This window comes from Convolutriloba macropyga, chromosome 3, assembly GCF_964194025.1.
Source record: "Convolutriloba macropyga chromosome 3, txConMacr16.3, whole genome shotgun sequence".
Classification (NCBI taxonomy): domain Eukaryota; kingdom Metazoa; phylum Xenacoelomorpha; order Acoela; family Convolutidae; genus Convolutriloba; species Convolutriloba macropyga.
Window position 1 is genome coordinate 9,597,934 of NC_134470.1, and position 22,196 is coordinate 9,620,129.

Sequence of the window (22,196 nt, forward strand, 5' to 3'; positions counted from 1 at the left end):
AAATCTTCAAGCTTCCCAATACCAGAACTGAAAAGATGAGGAACGAATTCATGTTCAGAACATCCCGTTTGGAAAACAGAGTAAACCAACACATAAATTTCGAGGAACCCTTCGGACTAAAAAGACTAAAAGGAGACTGATCGAGCTATCTTGGAGAGTTGTAGATGCTACCTACGACGAACTCAACTCCTGCACCTGGCTGACTGCATGGGACTGCCAGAACTGAAAGAAAACGTGGACAATTTTCTAAGCTCAAACACTGGATCAACTCTCCTCAGTTTCTTACTGTAAAGCCACAACAGCAACAAAAGTTGCGACGAACAAACAATCCATCTCAATCGATGAGGGTCTTTCCCATTATAGCCCCCCCCCCCCCAGAAATTATAGCCCCCCCATTATGGTATATTTACCATGATTGGGGGGGGGCTATAGGTTATCTGACCACTAAGCTGGGGGGCTATAATGGGAAAGACCCTCCAAGTGTGCGGTCAGTATTGCTGCTTTGCTTTTGCAACTAATCTTTAAGTGGTTAATGAATTTTTCTGATTTTCAACGTGATCATATGTTATGCGTACTATCTTCTTTTCATTTTCTGGGAAAGATAGTGACTACCAGTATCTAAGTTGATTTTTTTCCTTGTATTTTAATTCAATATAAGGTCTTTTTTATTATTTTTGTTCTCTTTGTTTTTCCACTGTAGTATTGGTGTCGTTTGAATAGCACTGAATTGCTTTGCAGGTCAAAATTTGTGAATAAGATTTGTTCACATTCCGTTATATTATCTAAGTAGATCCGCATGAATCCTAATTCGATACCAGAAACTGTACCTATGTATGGACTTGGTATGTGATAAGTACCCTTCGTCCGCCGTCGTCTACTTGATTGTAGATGCGGATCTAATTTGTTCCCCCCCCCCCCCCCAGCTTAGTGAGCATAATTTTTTTGACCCCCAGGCGCACGTACTATTTTTTGACATAGTAACGTGCGCGATATAACATATAATTTGTAACTGGGGGTCATAACAACACGGGGGGGGGGGGGGGGGGGACGGCGAAACAGAATAGATCCCAAAAGTGACTGCCTTTTCCCAGCGCCTCAGAAAACAATCAGAGAAAAATTACTAATTTATAACTGATAATTTTAAGCTTAAGTGCTCAGCATGAATTGCTGTGGTGTGTTTTAATCTTTAAACTTTAAATGATCCAATCGAAACCGCCATTTTTCAAAGGGAAAATCTGAGTCGGGGGGGAGGGGGGCAGAATATTTTTTAGGCCTTCGAAATGTGATTCCTAGGGTTTTTTCAGGTAACTGAGGTGTGTACCACTAAACATTATGGCATCACAGGCGGTGCAAAATTGTCAACATTGAGATTGAGACAGAGGGAGTATTGCTCCCGAAGGTAACATCGAGTTTGCTCAACAATTCTTAGGGAAGCATAAAATTGTCCAGCAACATTGTATGTTTTCGTTTGAGTTTCTATCCAGGATCTATTAGTTTAGATTTCAGGTTCATGATATAAAAGAAATCCAGTTTGGTGCCAAAAAATGAGGCACTGAGCGTGGCATCTAATTAGTTGGAGTTTCATTACTCCCTGGGTTATGCCACTGCATTTTGTAGAGGTGTTCAAAATTGAGATCTTAGCTGCCTGTAGCTATCTTACTGAGTAAGTATCAGTCTGAAAGTCTAAAATACAGAGGCTGTATGAGGTAAGACTTTACGATTGCTCCCTCATAGATCACTTTGCTACTCAATTGATCTCTCTCATTGAAAACCTCGATGACTTTAAGCTTCTCAGCCTTTGTTTTCTGAAATCTGTCTTCAATAGCTTTGGCAGTAATCAACTGAAAAAGTTTTCGTTATTACAGCATACCTTTTGAAATGTGGAGAAAAAGGCATTGATTGAGAATGTGATTGGAACTGCCTCCTATCAATCTGCGGAATTAGATTATTGAAAATTGTCGCAACGCATCTAAACTTCCATTTGTTAAGTCAATAGCTCATCGCTGATAATATCCTCTGTTTCTTAATTTTTCGTCTTTGAAGAACTTCATTCCAATCTACATATGTACAATGGCGGCTATGACATTGACCCACAATTCACTTTCAAACTTGGAAGAGCGAGTTCTCGCGACTGCTGAATTATCCCACACATTGAATACCCTAGTACTGAGCTTCAATACCAAGAATTATTTGTGAGAACTTCCCGTCTCATAAAACATTTACCAGCAGTTGATGTTACCCAGCCCTTGGGCCTCAAGCCAAAGCTCATGTCGATCTTCTGGTCTTTTGTCCTTGAAAACTATTCAGAGACTAACCTGTGCTCTTGGCGCTATTCATTTAGATGCTCCATATGTATTACCTGACTTCTGTAAGAGGGATATTGAATCCCCTCAACTTTTTGTAAATTCATATTGTTGAAAAAGATAATCTCCACTCCAGTCAATTTGGGTTCAGAAAACATCGATCTTCAGTACTTCAACTTTTGATTTTCCTCGATAAAATTTAAAAAACGATGGATTCAGAAACTGAAAAACATTTGGCAGTCCTATATCTTGATTTTTCTAAGGCCTTCGATAAAGTCTGTAATGAAAGACTCCTCGAAAATCTTGCTCGTCGTGGTGTCGGAGGAAACTTTCTTAAGCTACTTCACTCCTATTTTGTCTGGTTTGAACTTTTCAAGCCAATAAACGCTGCCTATTTCGTCCGCCCTTATTCCGAGATTACTAACGGCGTATAGTAATAGCTTCTCATCATGCGCAAAATGTCAAATCTGTTTAAGTTTGTCTTTTTGAGATCAGGTTTTCCACTAAAACTTATTTCGAACGGATAATCAATTGAGCTTTTAGTATTAGATACTTAGCTTCGAAATTTTTAGGCCGGGCTGCAGTATGAGGCACAGTTGATCCAAGCTCGATGACCCCCTCCTCTACAGACTCAACTGTACGCTTGAGCTCGGAAACGTTTTCCGTCACCTCATGGGATATTGCATTGCTAGCCATGTTCCCCTTGACCGATGGTAAAGATGGGTTACAGAAGAACACAATGTTTCATGCTTTTTCCACCAACTTGTAACCATCTTTAATATAACCCATACAATCACTGTGTGTCCATTAATGGCAGAACTCACGTATAAGCCAGTTCTGTCCTGTTGCTTTACTTCAATGTTGACAGATCTCATCTTGCTTTGAGGCCAGTCTTGACCGTGTATCAGGCATTACACAAAAGGAAACTATTTAATTAGTTATCTTGCGCTGAACCATTTTAAGTAATGGGGTTATGAATGAGGTATTCGACTGATTACGTAACACAGGAGACCTCAAGTTTATATCAAAATTGTTCTGAAATTTAGCATGCTAGTAAGTCAGCGCGTTCTGATGAAACCAATGAACGAATAAAGCCACTGCACATAGATTTTTTTAAAACGAAAGCCAAATTATGAAATGTCTCTCACCGTTTGATTTTTGCCTGGTCCGGGGCCCTCCCAGCGCTACGTCTTAAGAAAGCATTTCGTATTGTTCAAATGTAACAATAAAATCATAATATACAAACATCAGCTGAGAAAAATGTAAACCGAGTTATTGAATCAAAATTACGAAGCTTCAAGGCTCTACTGGTCAGTACTAGCGAAGGAGAATTGACTCAACGGTATGTCACATAATGTTTGAGTTTCTTCCTTGAGGCTCTTGCTACCAGATTTGAGATCACCGAAAAACATGTTGCATAGTTAAATGGAACCCACAGCAAGCGAGTAAACTGAGAGTAGTCTCTCTGATCGTTTGTTCGCCAATCTTTAACTTATCGGAATTCCAAGTCGAAACACCTTCAGTCATTTGAAAATTGGGTAAAGAAAAACCAAATTGCCCTGGCAATAGACAAGTGAGCAAAAGTGGTAAGGACGCGGCCTTCAAGCTCTTCGGAGAACCACTGAAAAACGAAGCCAACGTAAGAGATCTAGGCATTATGATGACCAGCGATCTCACTGGGAACATGCACATATCCAAGAAAGTAGCAAAAGCAAATGGTGTTCTCTATTTGTTAAGAATAAACGTGTCTTACTCTGTAGGTGCTCGAATCAAACTCACACTCCATAAATCCCTTGTTTTGTCCATTCTTCTCTATGGCATCCGGCTTATCCATCTCCAGAAAAGAGCTCCAGAAACTCCAGACAAGAGCTCCAGACAAGAGAAACTCCAGAAAAGAGCTGTTAAGTGGATATGCGGAACTGGAAAATACGGCCAACAACTCAGCTTTCTGAACATCCTGCCGTTGCCTATGCACATCTAAATTTATATCTGCTTACCTTGTCAAATTTTTGTACCAGGAACACACAACTATCACTCTACCGCAGCGGCAATTTGCGTCCTCAAGAACCAAAGAAATCTTCAAGCTTCCCAATACCAGAACTGAAAAGATGAGGAACGAATTCATGTTCAGAACATCCCGTTTGGAAAACAGAGTAAACCAACACATAAATTTCGAGGAACCCTTCGGACTAAAAAGACTAAAAGGAGACTGATCGAGCTATCTTGGAGAGTTGTAGATGCTACCTACGACGAACTCAACTCCTGCACCTGGCTGACTGCATGGGACTGCCAGAACTGAAAGAAAACGTGGACAATTTTCTAAGCTCAAACACTGGATCAACTCTCCTCAGTTTCTTACTGTAAAGCCACAACAGCAACAAAAGTTGCGACGAACAAACAATCCATCTCAATCGATGAGGGTCTTTCCCATTATAGCCCCCCCCCCAGAAATTATAGCCCCCCCATTATGGTATATTTACCATGATTGGGGGGGGGCTATAGGTTATCTGACCACTAAGCTGGGGGGCTATAATGGGAAAGACCCTCCAAGTGTGCGGTCAGTATTGCTGCTTTGCTTTTGCAACTAATCTTTAAGTGGTTAATGAATTTTTCTGATTTTCAACGTGATCATATGTTATGCGTACTATCTTCTTTTCATTTTCTGGGAAAGATAGTGACTACCAGTATCTAAGTTGATTTTTTTCCTTGTATTTTAATTCAATATAAGGTCTTTTTTATTATTTTTGTTCTCTTTGTTTTTCCACTGTAGTATTGGTGTCGTTTGAATAGCACTGAATTGCTTTGCAGGTCAAAATTTGTGAATAAGATTTGTTCACATTCCGTTATATTATCTAAGTAGATCCGCATGAATCCTAATTCGATACCAGAAACTGTACCTATGTATGGACTTGGTATGTGATAAGTACCCTCCGTCCGCCGTCGTCTACTTGATTGTAGATGCGGATCTAATTTGTTCCCCCCCCCCAGCTTAGTGAGCATAATTTTTTTGACCCCCAGGCGCACGTACTATTTTTTGACATAGTAACGTGCGCGATATAATATATAATTTGTAACTGGGGGTCATAACAACACGGGGGGGGGGGGGACGGCGAAACAGAATAGATCCCAAAAGTGACTGCCTTTTCCCAGCGCCTCAGAAAACAATCAGAGAAAAATTACTAATTTATAACTGATAATTTTAAGCTTAAGTGCTCAGCATGAATTGCTGTGGTGTGTTTTAATCTTTAAACTTTAAATGATCCAATCGAAACCGCCATTTTTCAAAGGGAAAATCTGAGTCGGGGGGGAGGGGGGCAGAATATTTTTTAGGCCTTCGAAATGTGATTCCTAGGGTTTTTTCAGGTAACTGAGGTGTGTACCACTAAACATTATGGCATCACAGGCGGTGCAAAATTGTCAACATTGAGATTGAGACAGAGGGAGTATTGCTCCCGAAGGTAACATCGAGTTTGCTCAACAATTCTTAGGGAAGCATAAAATTGTCCAGCAACATTGTATGTTTTCGTTTGAGTTTCTATCCAGGATCTATTAGTTTAGATTTCAGGTTCATGATATAAAAGAAATCCAGTTTGGTGCCAAAAAATGAGGCACTGAGCGTGGCATCTAATTAGTTGGAGTTTCATTACTCCCTGGGCTATGCCACTGCATTTTGTAGAGGTGTTCAAAATTGAGATCTTAGCTGCCTGTAGCTATCTTACTGAGTAAGTATCAGTCTGAAAGTCTAAAATACAGAGGCTGTATGAGGTAAGACTTTACGATTGCTCCCTCATAGATCACTTTGCTACTCAATTGATCTCTCTCATTGAAAACCTCGATGACTTTAAGCTTCTCAGCCTTTGTTTTCTGAAATCTGTCTTCAATAGCTTTGGCAGTAATCAATTGAAAAAGTTTTCGTTATTACAGCATACCTTTTGAAATGTGGAGAAAAAGGCATTGATTGAGAATGTGATTGGAACTGCCTCCTATCAATCTGCGGAATTAGATTATTGAAAATTGTCGCAACGCATCTAAACTTCCATTTGTTAAGTCAATAGCTCATCGCTGATAATATCCTCTGTTTCTTAATTTTTCGTCTTTGAAGAACTTCATTCCAATCTACATATGTACAATGGCGGCTATGACATTGACCCACAATTCACTTTCAAACTTGGAAGAGCGAGTTCTCGCGACTGCTGAATTATCCCACACATTGAATACCCTAGTACTGAGCTTCAATACCAAGAATTATTTGTGAGAACTTCCCGTCTCATAAAACATTTACCAGCAGTTGATGTTACCCAGCCCTTGGGCCTCAAGCCAAAGCTCATGTCGATCTTCTGGTCTTTTGTCCTTGAAAACTATTCAGAGACTAACCTGTGCTCTTGGCGCTATTCATTTAGATGCTCCATATGTATTACCTGACTTCTGTAAGAGGGATATTGAATCCCCTCAACTTTTTGTAAATTCATATTGTTGAAAAAGATAATCTCCACTCCAGTCAATTTGGGTTCAGAAAACATCGATCTTCAGTACTTCAACTTTTGATTTTCCTCGATAAAATTTAAAAAACGATGGATTCAGAAACTGAAAAACATTTGGCAGTCCTATATCTTGATTTTTCTAAGGCCTTCGATAAAGTCTGTCATGAAAGACTCCTCGAAAATCTTGCTCGTCGTGGTGTCGGAGGAAACTTTCTTAAGCTACTTCACTCCTATCTCACAAACAGGCGACAATTCGTACAGATTAACACAGCTAGGTCATCCCTAAAAACAGTTTCTAGTGGTGTACCGCAAGGTTCAGTGTTGGGACCACTTCTGTTTCTGATTTTTATCAACGTTTTGCCGAATTGTATCACACATCCGTGTTGCGGCTTTGCAGTTGACTTTAAGGTGGTAATTACAAATCAACACGACCTTGAGAAAAATCGATACGGACTACATAACTGGTGCTTGCAAAACAGAATGATACTGAATGCAAAGAAGAGCTCATTGCTCTTGCTCAAAGGGGACCTGAAAACTGATATATTCGGAGCTGAACTACCAATTGTAAAATAGCAGAAAGATCTTGGTGTGTTAGTGAGGAGTGACCTAACATGGTCGAGCAACGTCGACTTAAGAACCAGCAAGGCCCCGAGAGCACTATCAAATCAAAGGAAATTTGAGCAAGAATGTCTCGCTGCAAGGTAAGTTGAGCGCTTACACCGGATACGTCGTCACCATTCTAGTATATAGTTCTCAGGTCTCTCATTTGACCTCTACGTGCCTACGAAAAGTGGAAAAAATTCAAAGACTAGCCACAAAGTGGTTCTTGGGAGTAAATGTTGACTATAAAACACGACTAATCAAATGTGGTAAACTACCCATATCAATGTACATTGAACTCCATGATGTTTTGTTTATGCGTGATCTGTTAAGAAACAAGTATGACTACACTACCACTGACGAAATGAATCTCAAAGAGTAAAAGAACAAGACAAGATGCACGAAATGAACTCGAAATCCCTAAAGTGAACAGAAACAGTTTTAGTGAAAATTTCTTCCATCGAACTGCCAAGTTAGTCAACATCTTCTCGAGAAAGTTGGGACCTTTGGAGGATCTAAACAAGCCGAAATTGAGTTATTTGTACCGAAACTTCTTCCTGGAACAGTACAACGAGTTGTGTACATGGAGCTGGACGATTCTGTGCAACTGTGGTAGCTGCAATCCTCATTCAAAACTCTGAACCTGTTATATTTTTATTTCAAGGCAACGCACTGATGAACTGAAGGGTGAAAACCCTTGGCTGTGCCCTAAAGTCTCGACTACACTACTTGGGCATAATCCAGAAGTCTCAACTACTACTACTACTACTACTACTACTACTACTACTACTACTACTACTATTATTATTATTATTATTATTATTATTATTATTATTATTATTATTATTATTATTATTTTTATTATTATTTTTATTATTATTATTATTATTATTATTATTATTATTATTTTTATTATTATTATTATTATTATTATTATTATTTTTATTATTATTATTATTATTAATATTGTTATTATTTTTATTGGCTAATTTTTTTTCCTCCAATGGTCTTTGTGTAATCGCTTATGTTTATTAATTTTTTGTAGCATACTATTTGGTGTTCCGATAAAGAACGGGCCGCACATTTTTATGAAGGGGCTTAAGGTCAGCAAACTTTGAATAGACTGATCTGTTGAAAACGAAAAGTGTTAAACAAAACTATGTTAAATCTGTGCCGACGTTTGTTCCCGGGAGAAGTTAAAAGAACAAAAAAGGAACGCCAAACTAAAAGATGTTTGCAAAAAGTAAATTTTGTTGTTTCCAGTCTATTGTTATATTTATTTAACTTCGTTTGGAATGGGCCAATCATAATTAAGAGAATTATCCGTTTCGATATTTGAAATAAATGTTTGGCGGAAATTACGTATTTTTTTGTCAGCTGAACGACGTCAGGCATATTCAGCCCCTGACCGATTGCCCTTCCCCCAACCCGCTAATCGTTGGAAAGCAATTTATTCGACGCTAGTTACTAACGTCTTTGATGCTTGTCTATTTTTGCCATTTAGAATTAAATGTGCGAATCTAAATTGCTCGCTTAAAATGGCCTCAAAGTACTGCCTCTAATTTCAAACCAAAAGTTCCACGACTCAAACTAAAGTGCCATAACTTATACCATCATATGACCTCCGTTATTGGCATTAGAGCCCCCATATTACCAAACATCGTTTGAGAGCAATTCGTCTGACGTTAGTAGTAGTAGGTTAAGTTTTATAAGAGGTGTCAGCTGTCGTTTGAGAGTAATCTTGTTGGGATGCGTTCTGATGCTTCTGTCGTTCCATGATTGAGTACTTTACACTCAGTGTGAGGCGTCTGTAGGTGCTCAATTATGAGAACTTCTAAAAAGCTCATGCTGAAATTGTTTTCAGTTTGATTTGACGTCTTCGAAACAGACCTTAGTAACCTTAAGCAATTGGACCAAATTTCTCACTATTTTAAGAAATCAACTTGGCGAACTTGCAGTGTTATTGGTTGCGGTTTTCTCAGACCCGGTCATTTCTTGAGAGCGTTTCGCTCAGCATCATACGATCTTACACATTCTGGCATTTCTGAACACTATAGCGATATTGTAGTCTTTTTTATTTCAGAGGTCAATCATCATAGTCAGCCTGTTTTGTCCTTAGTTCTTAAGTTCGCTTTAAATTTCGATTCGGTCATTAATTCCTTTATCCGAGACATCTATAATCCTAGCCCCCTTGATCCAATCAAATTTTGGTTACCAAATTGCTATCACTATTTGCTTGACTGCTTCGCTGGTTCTAGTGTCATCAAAGCTTACCGAAATTGCGAAAACTATTTGATGTCCGGCAACTTTCTTGCTGTTTTTTAGAACAAACGGATTTCAAAGCCACTAGCAATAAAACTTGAATTGCAGTTTTCTAACGACCTTCATAGCTGCAGTATGCACTATGGTAGATAAACATTAAGCTTCATATATACGCTTTGCGGAAACAAGTTCAAAGTACAAAGAATTACAACAGCTCGTAACACACATCCAATAACCGATAAATGACATGCAACTTGCATTTTTCCTTTTGAGGCAACAGAACCTGTGGCTCTTTGCCCGTTATTGCCTCATTCACAGACCAATTCGCAATGGCCGTGTTCTTTTCCGCTGTAGCTATGCGCCTCGCTTATCTAATCTGACTGTATAAAGGACATAACGAGATGTATCTTCTTATTATAACCTGTCTATTTCAACTGCACTGTGGCTAAAAATACGGTCGCATGATCAGCTACCTGCCTGGCTAGCTAGCAGCATTCCCCATTAAATATTCATTGCATACTGAATTTCTTTGTACCGTGAATATAGACATCTTATCTTCGTATTTGAAAGAAACAATCGCGTTTTTGAGGAACCACGGACGTTTTCATTCGTCCAGAAATGAATATTAAAAACAGAGTTTTTATGATTTGGAATTGCGCGAGTGCTAAAACAGAAGTTGATGTTGCTTAGTTTGCGTTAAAATGCGATTATCTAGGCAAGCTGTCAATCATTTCGTGTTAGCTGATGATTGTTCAAAGGGTAGCAAATAAATAAACAAAAGTCATTTGAGTCTTTGTTTATATGATTCTCTAAGTTGACCCAAAACAAAAATATTATTAGCCATATGTTGAATGATTTTCTATGCCTTTCTAGGTGAGAAATTATAGAACCAAAGTATTTTTCATGTCGGGTTTTTGTTCTTGTAAAGCGTTACGTCTTATAGGACTCAGTATAAAAGGTTCTCTCAGAGCAGTGCAGACTCCAGCAAAGTTTCCAGCAAAAATCCAGCATGATACATTTTTTTTGAGGCTGGTGATGTGTATTTTACAGACTAGCAATTACCCTTGTAAATCGGGAATTTGAGAGGTATATTGGATCCACTTCAACTTAATGAAATATTTTGAAGATAGCTCGACAATTCAATTGCGCTCTCATGTTTAATTACAAAGTTGACTACCAGCTTCAATTATCAAACATCGGTAATTTCAACACAACAAAATGTGATCCTATGCTGCTGTTTTACTGGATAGATTGTGTTCCTTCAATTCTTCCCAGTCGGTTAAATGGAATAACTTAGATTTGTTACTAAGTTTCTCAATTATATGCAAATCTATTATGCGGGCATTATTCGTTTTGGTAAATTTGATCATCGGTGGACGAATGATTTTTTTCTTTTCGTAAAATCTTGACGAAAATGTATTAAGAAAAATCAATAAATGAGCAGTTGATTGCAGCTCGAAAGCTTGAATTCAGCCTATACACAAGTGCTGCAGTGTAGATTGTGAATTTAGTATTTCCATTGCTTGCATAAATTTCTTAACTGGAAAATGTTTGAAGACGTTTGCAGTTATCAATTCCTTCCGTGTTAATTTTTTCATTTCGCATTAAGTAGGCAAATTTGATGGTTCATGGAGAAGAGACATCGGATTGGATTGTGACAATAGCTTAAATGTCGAACGTGAAAAGAAATACTGTCAATGGACATAGATGAAAGCATATATTTTTGCTTCACATCAACTGCTGGGATATTTAGTCTGGTGTCTCGCGTTTGGCAGCTATAATTTACTCAAAATTTGGAAACAACGAACGAGAAGCCAATTAATTTTTGCGTTTTCACTTTCATTTGGTTTTCTCTTTCAGAGATTCTTTGATTGAGATGTTACTTCTTTGTTTGCTCCAACACTCTAGAAATGGGGAATTAAATACGCGAGGATGGCTTTTCCAGGCCAAACCGGAAAATTTAAAACGCATCGTAGAAAATTAAAAGTGGTACCGTATGATATCAACCGCAGATTTCAATCACTCAACTTTCAATTACTGTTATTTGCTAATTCGAGTTTTTACATAGCCAAAAATTAAGCTAATGTTACCTAAAGATATTATTTCCGGGCGGGGGGGGGGGGGTTATATTAGTAAGCAATTTAACAATATTCTTTTTGCTGAGAGTTTTACAAATTCTTTTTCAATGATCAATAGTTGCGCCCTCTCATGAGCATTTTTTGAGTTTACCTAATGATTGAAATTTTAAAAAAAAATGTTAACTTCTTGGTTTGGCCGGGCTTTGAAGTTGTTTTTGTAGTTCTGTCACGTACTCTCAATCAAAGATCTGCTTGGAAAGGTCTCATTGGCTCTCCTTTTACTTATTATGCGATAGTTTTTGTTCATTCTTCACTTTTAACAATTCCTGTGTACTGCTATTTTTGCATAGTTTTTTTTCTAGGTCTGTCACTTAGGTTCTGTCCTATCGTCTCATCAATGACAGATTTTTGGCCTTGTAATAAAGCTCCTTTGAGTTCTTTTCGTTGATTTAGTTACTGATATAATATATTTGGAATTATTTGTTTTCAAAAAATGTTACTGATTTTTTTATTTTTCTGTTAGTAATAAGTTTTAATTGCTCTCAAACGAAGTTTGTAGCAATTATATTAGTCCTGTCGGTCTTTTTTAATGCGATTTTTTGCTTGATCGATTTTTCGTCTACGCTTTTGACTTTTCGTCCTCAAAAACGGAATAAACAGGTAGCGCCATGCGGGCATTAAGTGCTCTTAGAGGTTTTCAGCTCTGCTCCAGCTCAAACTGTTTTGGAGACTTATACTTATGGTGTGAAGGGCGGTTCGTAGGAGTTGAAGGCCCCTCCACTGTAGAACCCCCCACTATTTCGCCCACCCCTCCGCGCGCTGTTACCCCCTCACCCCATTTTTGCTCCAACCCCCATCAGCTCTCGGTGCGATCCCAACCCGTTTTTAGCTATCGACGAACAACTGCTCGCCAAAAACACGCAAATTTATACTATTTTGCACAATTTTTAAGCTTTTTGAAAATTTTTCATTTTGATTTTCATTAGCCCTAAGTGTGAAGGAACCTCCTCTAGCTTTTAAATATAGATTAATGCATAGTTTCTAGAGGTAATAGAATAGTTTCAACATTTTAAAATCGCGAATTTTAGAATTTTTTTGACAAAACGTGCAATTTCAAATTTTTATTTATTTTTTCATATTCAGGTCCTTCCAGATCCAAGGGCCAGAAAGCCTCCTAAGGGGTTTAATAATAAGCTACTGACAAATTTTGTTTTGCCATGGAATAGTTTTGTCAAATTTTTATTGTCACAATTTTTAGCAATAAAAAACCTTGCTTTTTTTCCAGTTTGAAAATTTTGATTTTTTAGGTTTTTCAGCCTCTTAGGTTTTTCCGCAAAAGGTTTGTTGGAATTTTTTTGTCACTTTTTGGTTTCTCTAGCCTCAAGAGCCAAGGAACTTCCTCTACGGTTTGATAATATGTTACTGCATAGTTTATAGATATTTACGGAATGTTTTCAAGATTTTTATATCACGTATTCAAGCAATTTTTAAAACATTTGCAATCTTTTCGTGTTTCTGATTTTTTTCGGCACCAGGGGCCCTGGGACCCCCTCCAAGGTCCGAAAATAAGCTGCTGCATTGTTTCTGGTGTTAATAGAATGGTGATCATTTTTTTTATCAGTCCAGTTTTAGTAATTTTTCGATGTAAAACTTTTTCAATTTTCGAAATTTTTTCTCATCTTACAAGTTTATGGATCTTTATGAGCCACTGAAACTATTTCATGCTTAAAACAGGAATACTGGATAGTGTCTTGAGACAATGAAATGCATCTTAAGATATTAATATCTTTGGCTTTAGCAAATTTTGTTAAAGTTTGCAATTGTTTCCAAAGTTTTTCAATATTTTTTTAATCCTTTTCTGAGTTTAACTTCTATTAATGACCAACGAATCTTTTTATATCTAGGAGATGGGTTACTTGACAGAAATTTTGGGACAAAGTTTTGTTGCAAACTTTTTATGCGAAGTTGAAAACTAATGTTTTTAATTTTGCCTTTTTCAGTTTGTTTTCTTTGATTATTTTACTAACAACGCTAGAAAATTAGAAGTTGCAGAGTCGAATCCTGTCACGGAAAATATTACTATCTCTTTTTCTCGCGCTCTCTGTCTGTTAGGGTTTCTTTCATTCTCTTTCTCGTTCACGTTTTACCTCCACTCTATCTTTCTTTGTTTTTATGCCGCACATCAGCTGCTGTTATGTGTCTCAATATCATCGTCTCTGATCCTCATTAACAATAAGTTGTAGTGGAAATCTTTTTTCATCATAAATAACTTAACATGTTGGTTATATTTGTCTTTCTTCATGCAGTTTTTCACTTGACCAATTTTTCGTCCGACTCGTTTGACTTTTCTCGTCCTTGGAAATGGTATAAAGAGGTAGCAAACATTAAGTTTGCTTAGAGCATTTCAGCTCACTGGTCTCCAAGTATGGGATCACAGAAACTGTTTTGGAGACCTATATTTATGTTGTGACGGGCCGTTCTTCGAAATTGATCCCACACCAACCCACCGCCCCGAAAACAGACCCCAAGCCACTGTTGCATCCCCGCTGCGGTGCACCCCTGCTGCGCTCACCTCACTCCCCTTTCAACTGAGTCATAGCTAGCCTCACTAAACCGTGGCTATGTTTTTGCAATAAATTTTTTAACAAACTTTGGACATTTTTTGTAATGAACTTTAACAACCCTATGTTGAAAAAATTTCTTTACTGTTTTTTTAGATTATTGTTTTTCTTGTTTATTTTCGTTGAAGTATTTTTGTTCGATTTGTTTACAATCAAAAGTTGCTTCTCTAAGACGGTCAGCTCTTTAGGTTGTTCAATATATTAGAATTGTAGATCAGGACTTGTCATGTTCTGTTTTTTCCATAGTTAAACAAAATGTTTCGCTTTATCAAATTTTGCGGCTTTTTTGCCAGAAATCTTGGATTTATCTAGGATGATTTCAGTTTTAATTCGTTCTCTTGAAAGTTGTTTTAAAAAGATAATTAAAAAGCCCCATCAATTGTTCATCCAAGTTGCCTGAATGTAAAATCATTAAAATGTTGAATATCATAAATGGATGTTGATCACGAAAAACTTGAGTTGGATTCAGTTTTTCTTGTTATGAAAACCAGGAATAACAAGCAGCCTAAAGAAATTAGTTTGACATTTGCTCTCGAATAGTTTCTTGTTTTCAAATCAAAAGAAATTTAAAGCGTTTGAAATCTGCACTTTAAACACTTTTTGTAGCTTCTGACCTGATCTTGCTATCACGTCATCGGAGGTTAATAATTGAACTTTCAGTGATCTGCATAGTACTAGGCGAGTGTTCTTTTTAGCGTAATCCTTTAAATACTTGAATGCTTGCCAAGAAACCTTTAAATGCTTGCCAAGAAACTTTCCTTGAACTCTGATCTACGTTTAGGAAGCTGTTAAGAAATCGGATCAGAGTTTGGTAATAGAGACAGGACTGGAAAAATAAAAGTTAACTGCGCTTACAAAAAGTTATATTCTGTGGTGGGCTACATAAGCTGTTTCGAAACCTTGCTGATGTTGATATATCCACAGTTGGTACAAAAATTAGTACAAATATTACAAAAACTCACCTTACGCCCCTTCAATTAATCTTAAGCTAGTCACACTAAACCGTGGCTAGCTATTGACAAAGCGAACTGCTCGCCGGGCGTTTGAGAGCTATTTGCCCGACGTTTGTCGGTTGTGTTTGTTTTTCTTCATGCAATTTTTCGCTTGACCAATTTTTCGTCTGACCCATTTGACTTTTCGTCATCAGAAACGGTATAAAGGTAGCGCCCAGTCGGCATTAAGTTTGCTTAGAGCCTTTCAGCTCGCTATTCTCCAAGTATGCGATTCACAAAAACTGTTTTGGAGAATTATACTTATGGTGTGAAGGGTCGTTCTTCGAAATTGATCCCATACCAACACCCACCGCCCCCAAAACAATCCCCCACAATCCAATGTTGCACCCCGCTGTGGTGCGCCCACGCAGCGCTCACCTCACTCCACTTCAGCCGAGCCATAGCTAAGCTGACTAAACTTTGGCTATCTACAGACGAAGCTAACCGCTCGACGGTCGTTTGAGAGCAATTCACCCGACGTCAGTCGGTTATGTTTTTTGTTTTGTCACTTGGTAGCTCGCTCAACACAGGTCTCAAACTGAACTTTTATATGTCATATTAGGAATTTTTGATATCTTCCGATCTTTCCTTAGGTTTCAACATTTCTGACGCCATTTTTAAAAGAGTGGCTTATTTTTGCGCGTTTAAAATTGCTCTTATTCGTTCACTAAGTCCAATTTTTAGGTCTCTTTCGCTCTCTAATCAGAGAGTTCCTTGTCTTTTTGTACAGTTTTTTTAGTGCTTTTCTTGACTGTAAACCCATAGATTCGAACAAATTTCAGTTTAAACCGTTTCCTGCAGTTGTTAATTTTTTGTGTGTTTAACTTTTTATTATTGTTCCTGATAAAGCCTTTATTCATTCAATTTCCTGCTTATTTTTTGATAAATGCTTTGTCCTATGCTTCGTCCTCAATGGCTAATACAACTGTACACTCAGTCTTGTTTGACGTCTAAATTTCCGTATTTTAAATGTTTTTGCAACGAATTGTCTTGGACATTTTTTGGAATGAACTTTAACAACCCTATATTCTCAAGAAATATTGAAAAAATTTGATGACTGTTTTATTTAGATTTTTGTTTTTCTTGTTTATTTTCGTTGATGTGTTTTTGTTCGATTCGTTTACAATCAAAAGCTGCTTCTCTAAGGTGGTCAGCTCTTTAGGTCATTCAATTTATTGGAACTGTAGATCAGGACTTGTCATGTTCTGTTTTTTTCCCTTAGTTGAAGAGAATATTGTTTCGCTTTATCAAATTTTGCGGCTTTTTTGGCTGAAATCTTTGATTTATCTGGGATCATATCAGTCTTTACTCATTTTCTTTGAAGTTGTTTTAAAAGATAATCAAAGATTCCCATCAATCGTTCATCCAGGTTGTCTGAAAGTAAACTCAATAAAATGTTGGATATCATAAATGGATGTTGATCACGAAAAACCTGATTTTCAGTTGGATTCAATTTTTCATTCATTTTTGGTTATGAAAACCAAGAAAAACAAGCAGTCTAATGAAATTATTTTGACATTTGCTCTGGAAGAGTTTCTTGTTTTCAAATCAAAAGAAATTTAAAGCATTTGAAATCTGCACTTTACACAATTTTTGTAGCTTCTGAGCTGATCTTGCTATCACGTCTTTGGAGGTTAATGTTGGAACTTTCAGTGATGTGCATAGTAATAGGCGAGTGTTCTTTTTAGCGTAATCCTTTAAATACTTGAATGCTTGCCAAGAAACCTTTAAATGCTTGCCAAGAAACTTTCCTTGAACTCTGATCTACGTTTAGGAAGCTGTTAAGAAATCGGATCAGAGTTTGGTAATAGAGACAGGACTGGAAAAATAAAAGTTAACTGCGCTTACAAAAAGTTATATTCTGTGGTGGGCTACATAAGCTGTTTCGAAACCTTGCTGATGTTGATATATCCACAGTTGGTACAAAAATTAGTACAAATATTACAAAAACTCACCTTACGCCCCTTCAATTAATCTTAAGCTAGTCACACTAAACCGTGGCTAGCTATTGACAAAGCGAACTGCTCGCCGGGCGTTTGAGAGCTATTTGCCCGACGTTTGTCGGTTGTGTTTGTTTTTCTTCATGCAATTTTTCGCTTGACCAATTTTTCGTCTGACCCATTTGACTTTTCGTCATCAGAAACGGTATAAAGGTAGCGCCCAGTCGGCATTAAGTTTGCTTAGAGCCTTTCAGCTCGCTATTCTCCAAGTATGCGATTCACAAAAACTGTTTTGGAGAATTATACTTATGGTGTGAAGGGTCGTTCTTCGAAATTGATCCCATACCAACACCCACCGCCCCCAAAACAATCCCCCACAATCCAATGTTGGACCCCGCTGTGGTGCGCCCACGCAGCGCTCACCTCACTCCACTTCAGCCGAGCCATAGCTAAGCTGACTAAACTTTGGCTATCTACTGACGAAGCTAACCGCTCGACGGTCGTTTGAGAGCAATTCACCCGACGTCAGTCGGTTATGTTTTTTTGTTTTGTCACTTGGTAGCTCGCTCAACACAGGTCTCAAACTGAACTTTTATATGTCATATTAGGAATTTTTGATATCTTCCGATCTTTCCTTAGGTTTTAACATTTCTGACGCCATTTTTAAAAGAGTGGCTTATTTTTGCGCGTTTAAAATTGCTCTTATTCGTTCACTAAGTCCAATTTTTAGGTCTCTTTCGCTCTCTAATCAGAGAATTCCTTGTCTTTTTGTACAGTTTTTTAGTGCTTTTCTTGACTGTGAACCCATAGATTCGAACAAATTTCAGTTTAAACCGTTTCCTGCAGTTGTTAATTTTTTGTGTGTTTAACTTTTTATTATTGTTCCTGATAAAGCCTTTATTCATTCAATTTCCTGCTTATTTTTTGATAAATGCTTTGTCCTATGCTTCGTCCTCAATGGCTAATACAACTGTACACTCAGTCTTGTTTGACGTCTAAATTTCCGTATTTTAAATGTTTTTGCAACGAATTGTCTTGGACATTTTTTGGAATGAACTTTAACAACCCTATATTCTCAAGAAATATTGAAAAAATTTGATGACTGTTTTATTTAGATTTTTGTTTTTCTTGTTTATTTTCGTTGATGTGTTTTTGTTCGATTCGTTTACAATCAAAAGCTGCTTCTCTAAGGTGGTCAGCTCTTTAGGTCATTCAATTTATTGGAACTGTAGATCAGGACTTGTCATGTTCTGTTTTTTTCCCTTAGTTGAAGAGAATATTGTTTCGCTTTATCAAATTTTGCGGCTTTTTTGGCTGAAATCTTTGATTTATCTGGGATCATATCAGTCTTTACTCATTTTCTTTGAAGTTGTTTTAAAAGATAATCAAAGATTCCCATCAATCGTTCATCCAGGTTGTCTGAAAGTAAACTCAATAAAATGTTGGATATCATAAATGGATGTTGATCACGAAAAACCTGATTTTCAGTTGGATTCAATTTTTCATTCATTTTTGGTTATGAAAACCAAGAAAAACAAGCAGTCTAATGAAATTATTTTGACATTTGCTCTGGAAGAGTTTCTTGTTTTCAAATCAAAAGAAATTTAAAGCATTTGAAATCTGCACTTTACACAATTTTTGTAGCTTCTGAGCTGATCTTGCTATCACGTCTTTGGAGGTTAATGTTGGAACTTTCAGTGATGTGCATAGTAATAGGCGAGTGTTCTTTTTAGCGTAATCCTTTAAATACTTGAATGCTTGCCAAGAAACCTTTAAATGCTTGCCAAGAAACTTTCCTTGAACTCTGATCTACGTTTAGGAAGCTGTTAAGAAATCGGATCAGAGTTTGGTAATAGAGACAGGACTGGAAAAATAAAAGTTAACTGCGCTTACAAAAAGTTATATTCTGTGGTGGGCTACATAAGCTGTTTCGAAACCTTGCTGATGTTGATATATCCACAGTTGGTACAAAAATTAGTACAAATATTACAAAAACTCACCTTACGCCCCTTCAATTAATCTTAAGCTAGTCACACTAAACCGTGGCTAGCTATTGACAAAGCGAACTGCTCGCCGGGCGTTTGAGAGCTATTTGCCCGACGTTTGTCGGTTGTGTTTGTTTTTCTTCATGCAATTTTTCGCTTGACCAATTTTTCGTCTGACCCATTTGACTTTTCGTCATCAGAAACGGTATAAAGGTAGCGCCCAGTCGGCATTAAGTTTGCTTAGAGCCTTTCAGCTCGCTATTCTCCAAGTATGCGATTCACAAAAACTGTTTTGGAGAATTATACTTATGGTGTGAAGGGTCGTTCTTCGAAATTGATCCCATACCAACACCCACCGCCCCCAAAACAATCCCCCACAATCCAATGTTGGACCCCGCTGTGGTGCGCCCACGCAGCGCTCACCTCACTCCACTTCAGCCGAGCCATAGCTAAGCTGACTAAACTTTGGCTATCTACTGACGAAGCTAACCGCTCGACGGTCGTTTGAGAGCAATTCACCCGACGTCAGTCGGTTATGTTTTTTTGTTTTGTCACTTGGTAGCTCGCTCAACACAGGTCTCAAACTGAACTTTTATATGTCATATTAGGAATTTTTGATATCTTCCGATCTTTCCTTAGGTTTTAACATTTCTGACGCCATTTTTAAAAGAGTGGCTTATTTTTGCGCGTTTAAAATTGCTCTTATTCGTTCACTAAGTCCAATTTTTAGGTCTCTTTCGCTCTCTAATCAGAGAATTCCTTGTCTTTTTGTACAGTTTTTTAGTGCTTTTCTTGACTGTGAACCCATAGATTCGAACAAATTTCAGTTTAAACCGTTTCCTGCAGTTGTTAATTTTTTGTGTGTTTAACTTTTTATTATTGTTCCTGATAAAGCCTTTATTCATTCAATTTCCTGCTGATTTTTTGATAAATGCTTTGTCCTATGCTTCGTCCTCAATGGCTAATACAACTGTACACTCAGTCTTGTTTGACGTCTAAATTTCCGTATTTTAAATGTTTTTGCAACGAATTGTCTTGGACATTTTTTGGAATGAACTTTAACAACCCTATATTCTCAAGAAATATTGAAAAAATTTGATGACTGTTTTGTTTAGGTTTTTGTTTTTCTTGTTTATTTTCGTTGATGTGTTTTTGTTCGATTCGTTTACAATCAAAAGCTGCTTCTCTAAGGTGGTCAGCTCTTTAGGTCATTCAATATATTGGAACTGTAGATCAGGACTTGTCATGTTCTGTTTCTTTCCCTTAGTTGTAGAGAATATTGTTTCGCTTTATCAAATTTTGCGGCTTTTTTGGCTGAAATCTTTGATTTATCTAGGACCATATCAGTCTTTACTCATTTTCTTTGAAGTTGTTTTAAAAGATAATCAAAGATTCCCTTCAATCGTTCTTCCAGGTTGTCTGAAAGTAAACTCAATAAAATGTTGGATATCATAAATGGATGTTGATCACGAAAAACCTGATTTTCAGATGGATTCAGTTTTTCATTCATTTTTGGTTATGAAAACCAAGAAAAACAAGCAGTCTAATGAAATTATTTTGACATTTGCTCTGGAAGAGTTTCTTGTTTTCAAATCAAAAGAAATTTAAAGCATTTGAAATCTGCACTTTACACAATTTTTGTAGCTTCTGAGCTGATCTTGCTATCACGTCTTTGGAGGTTAATGTTGGAACTTTCAGTGATGTGCATAGTAATAGGCGAGTGGTCTTTTTTGCGTAATCCTTTAAGTTACTTGAATGCTTTACAAGAAACCTTTAAATGCTTGCCAAGAAACTTTCCATCAACTCAGATCTACGTTTAGGAAGCTATGAGAGCAATTCACCCGACGTCAGTCGGTTATGTTTTTTTGTTTTGTCACTTGGTAGCTCGCTCAACACAGGTCTCAAACTGAACTTTTATATGTCATATTAGGATTTTTTGATATCTTCCGATCTTTTCTTAGGTTTCAACATTCCTCACGCCATTTTTAAAAGAGTAACTTATTTTTGCGCGTTTAAAACTGCTCTTATTCGTTCACTAAGTGTAATTTTTAGGTCTCTTTCGCTCTCTAATCAGAGAGGTCTTTGTCTTTTTGTACAGTTTTTTTGGTGCTTTTCATGACTGTGGCCCCCCCTAGATTCGAAGTTTTCAGTTTAAACCGTTTCCTGCAGTTGTTAATTTTTTGTGTGTTTAACTTTTTATTATTGTTCCTGATAAAGCCTTTATTCATTCAATTTCCTGCTGATTTTTTGATAAATGCTTTGTCCTATGCTTCGTCCTCAATGGCTAATACAACTGTACACTCAGTCTTGTTTGACGTCTAAATTTCCGTATTTTAAATGTTTTTGCAACGAATTGTCTTGGACATTTTTTGGAATGAACTTTAACAACCCTATATTCTCAAGAAATATTGAAAAAATTTGATGACTGTTTTGTTTAGGTTTTTGTTTTTCTTGTTTATTTTCGTTGATGTGTTTTTGTTCGATTCGTTTACAATCAAAAGCTGCTTCTCTGAGGTGGTCAGCTATTTAGGTCATTCAATTATATTGGAACTGTAGATCTGGACTTGTCATGTTCTGTTTTTTCCCTTAGTTAAAGAGAATATTGTTTCGCTTTATCAAATTTTGCGGCTTTTTTGGCTGAAATCTTTGATTTATCTAGGATCATATCAGTCTTTACTCATTTTCTTTGAAGTTGTTTTAAAAAATAATCAAAGATTCCCATCAATCGTTCATCCAGGTTGTCTGAAAGTAAACTCATTTAAATGTTGGATATCATAAATGGATGTTGATCACGAAAAACGTGAGTTGGATTCAGTTTTTCATTCATTCTTGTTATGAAAACAAGGAATAACAAGCGATCTAAAGAAATTAATTTGACATTTGCTCTCGAATAGTTTCTTGTTTTCAAATCAAAAGAAATTTAAAGCGTTTGAA